The sequence below is a fragment of the Pseudorca crassidens genome, chromosome 3 (genome assembly GCF_039906515.1).
Source record: "Pseudorca crassidens isolate mPseCra1 chromosome 3, mPseCra1.hap1, whole genome shotgun sequence".
In the NCBI taxonomy this organism is placed as follows: domain Eukaryota; kingdom Metazoa; phylum Chordata; class Mammalia; order Artiodactyla; family Delphinidae; genus Pseudorca; species Pseudorca crassidens.
Genome location: NC_090298.1, coordinates 21,337,830 through 21,341,499, shown reverse-complemented (window position 1 = coordinate 21,341,499; position 3,670 = coordinate 21,337,830). Strand labels below are relative to the sequence as shown.

Here is a 3,670-nt window from a genome sequence, read left to right as displayed (position 1 = left end):
ATATCTAGGTTTAGAACCTAGGTTTCTTTTCTTTGTTTATATACTATTTGTTGTTTGTGTTAGATAAATGCTGTTTACTTGGAGTTCACATTTTCATTTAGATATTTTTCTCCTTTTTGGATATTAAAATATCCACTACATTCGAATATATAAAATTAATATAACAATGAAAATATAACCTGACAAATAAATATTTGTCTCTTTTTAATGTATGATACCAGTGCCTGTCTATGACTGAAAAGATGAAATAATGTAACATATAGCCACAGATATGAAAGGTAATAAAATCATGTAAAATAATATGATGTGCAACTTTGGACAAATGCATTCTAAAAACTAAGCAAATGGAGCCCTCAGTCAGACGAGCGCAGAGACGCTTCTGGAAGTAGCATCACCATGGCCGCCCAAGTAGAACCCCAATTTCAGTTCAAATTGGTATTGATTGGGGATGGTGGTACTGGTAAAACTACATTTGTGAGATGTCATCTGACTGGTGAATTTTAGAAGTATGTAGCTACCTTGGGTGTTGAGGTCCATCCCCTTGTGTTCCATACCAACAGATGACCTGTTAAGTTCAATGTATGGGATACAGCTGGTCAGGAGAAATTTGGTGGATTGAGAGATGGCTATTATATTATATCCAAGCTCAGTGTGCCATTATAATGTTTGATGTAACATCGAGAGTTACTTACAAGAATGTGCATAACTGGCATAGAGACCTGGCATAGAGATCACATCCCCATCGTGTTGTGTGGCAACAAAGTGGACATCAAGGACAGAAAGGTTAAGGCAAAGTCAATTGTCTTCCACCGAAAGAAGAATCATCAGTACTATGACATTTCTGCCAAAAGTAACTACAACTTTGAAAAGCTTCCTCTGGTTTGCTAGAAAACTGATCGGAGACCCTAACTTAGAGTTTGTCGCCATGCCTGCTTTTGCCCCGCCAGAGGTGGTCATGGACCCAGCGTTGGCAGTGCAGTACAAGCACGATCTAGAGGTTGCTCAGACAACTGCCCTCCTGGATGAAGATGATGACCCGTGAGAAAGTGAAGCTGGAGCCCAGCGTCAGAAGTCTAGTTTTATAGGCAACTGACCTGTGATGTCAGTGGTACAACATGTTTGCCTCTTTATTATATAGCTAAGCAGAGCATGTGATTAATCTTTGGGATGATGAAAGAGATGAATGGGCTTCGGAGTGAATGTGGCAGTTAAAAAAAAAAAAACCTTCATTTTTTTTGTACCTGCATATTTATGTATTTTGGGACACAGTTATTTCCTCCTTGAGTTTCACGTATAAGACTGCTATAGTCACATCACAATATTCAGTGGTGGAATCTTGTTTGTTACTGTCATTCCCATTTCTTTCCATTTAGAATCAGAATAAAGTTGTATTTCAAATATCTAAAAAAAAAAAAATAAGCAAATGGATGTTTTTATAGTGAAGCATAAATTAACAAAATTGACAAGGGACAGTTTCGATTTTATTTAAAATGTTCCATAACATAGAAAATATAAAAAATCTTATCCAATCATCTTACCAGGTTATAACAGCACAAAAACATTATAAATTTTATTTTGAAGAAATGACAAAATATAAATAAAATCTTAGAATATCAAGCCATTCAGTAGTACTTAAAATGAATCAGGACAAACAGGGTTTATTCCACGAAAGTAGGGTAATCTATCATTAGAAAAATCTATCAGCATTATTTATTATTTTTTCTGTGTCTTAGAAAAATTTTGACTTGTTCAATAAACACTTGGAGAGTTATAAAAGTAAATGAGATATAATCCCAGTTTAGGTTAAAAGTGAAAGATATAAATATGCATTGATATAGAGAAAATTAGGTTTTATTTATAAAAGATTAAAGCATTTGGAAATGTAAGTGAAAATCAGAAGTATCAATGTAAACTCAGGACCAAAAAGAAGAAAATGTTATATGTGTTGTCAAAATGTGAATGATGAATGTTTTATATTTGTCCTCTCAAACTATTTTCTATGAGTCCCGAGATTTTTTAAAATTTAAATATGAGCTCACAGATTTTTATCTCCAACATTATTTCTAAATTAAAAAAAAAATTACAAACTGTTTCAAAGAAGCTGCTTCCATGCTGTTGCAAGAAATTTCCTTCTGCGATAACATCCTTCCATTAACCATTTTTATTCCTACATCATTAATAACGAGGGGAGAGTTGAGTGTTAAGTTAAAAAACGGTTGTGTGGGGGCTTCCCTGGTGGCGCCGTGGTTGAGAGTCCGCCTGCCAATGCAGGCGACACGGGTTCGTGCCCCGGTCTGGGAAGATCCCACATGCCACGGAGCGGCTGGGCCCGTGAGCCATGGCCGCTGAGCCTGCGTGGAGCCTGTGCTCCGCAATGAGAGAGGCCACAACAGTGAGAGGCCCGCGTACCGCAAAAAAAAAAAAAAAGGCTGTGTGGATTCATGTCTGATTTACTGAAGGAAGTGAGCCAAAATAATGGCTAATCGTAACCCTCAACAAAAGGTAGTAAGCTTGGTTATTTCGTAGGCAAGAGTCCCTTCATCTCTATTTTTGGAAAATTGAAAATGGGTCTCTGCCCTGAGTTTACTCCAGAGAGCTATAATCCCACCACTAAAGCGTTCTAGGCTCAAGGTAGGTTTTACTTGCCTAGAGCGTCACTTCCCTCTGCATTGATTCTGTACCTCCCACAAGCCAAAGTTTCATCCCTATTATTTTTGTGCAATTTTAATATCCCCCAAGGCAACTTCCAGAAAACCTGTGCTGTTTGCCTGATCTGCCCCAGTTATTTCCCAAGATGCCAATTACTGTTTTTGTTAGCACTCTGTTTACATAGCTTCATATGATTTAGCCAGTGCCATTTTCTCCATAAGCCCTGTGATTGTTAGTGGTGATTTTACAGAACGCAAGATCTTTCAGGAACGTGTGCATTATATTCAAACAGATATGCCTGCACTGAAGATAGCGCCAGAACACTTTGTTCCAGAAAGCAAAAAGGCTTTCAAAAATAGAAGTATCTAAATGTTAAAGGAGTTAATGTTAATAGGAAGCCTATTGACTAGGCAGTGGTAATGGACAAGAGAGAATAAAAATTCAAATTATTGGTTTTATATATTATTATTATATAGTAATAACCATTATTGGTTTATATATATATATATGATTATTCCATAATATTAAGCATTTGTCTGTATAAAAACTGTGGTTTACTAATTTTTTCCCACTCAAAAATAGAGAAGGATAAATAAAGGGAACTGTGAATAAGCCAAACTATTCTAGTAAAAGTAGGACATACACTAGAAACAGAAATGCTTATCAGTTCCAGTTTTTACGGAATGGTCAGGTAGAAAGCATTCCCCAAATCTGATGAAGGATAGTAGCTTGATCTACTGCTTAGAGAAAACCAGACTGCATACCCAATCTCTGAATTCCTAGGATATATAAACTCTGGACCACCCTGTAAAATATAGTATGTGATGCCACTTGATGTTTCTAAATATTTAAGGAACATGGGAGATAAAGAAAATTAAACTTGGTAGACATGGTTACACACTGAAAAAGCTTCAGATTACAAGGAAATGCACAAGTTTAGAGGGTTATGTGACTTAGAAAATTAATATGATGTTTAAAAGTGGCCTAGAACAATGTTTAAATAAAGATTATTGAGACACCT

General features: G+C 36.2%; 1 pseudogene; it reads left to right on the top strand.

Annotated features, from left to right (window-relative positions):
* Positions 1-381: 381 nt before the first annotated feature.
* Positions 382-1,042, top strand: LOC137220611 (GTP-binding nuclear protein Ran-like; annotated as a pseudogene).
* Positions 1,043-3,670: the final 2,628 nt, after the last annotated feature.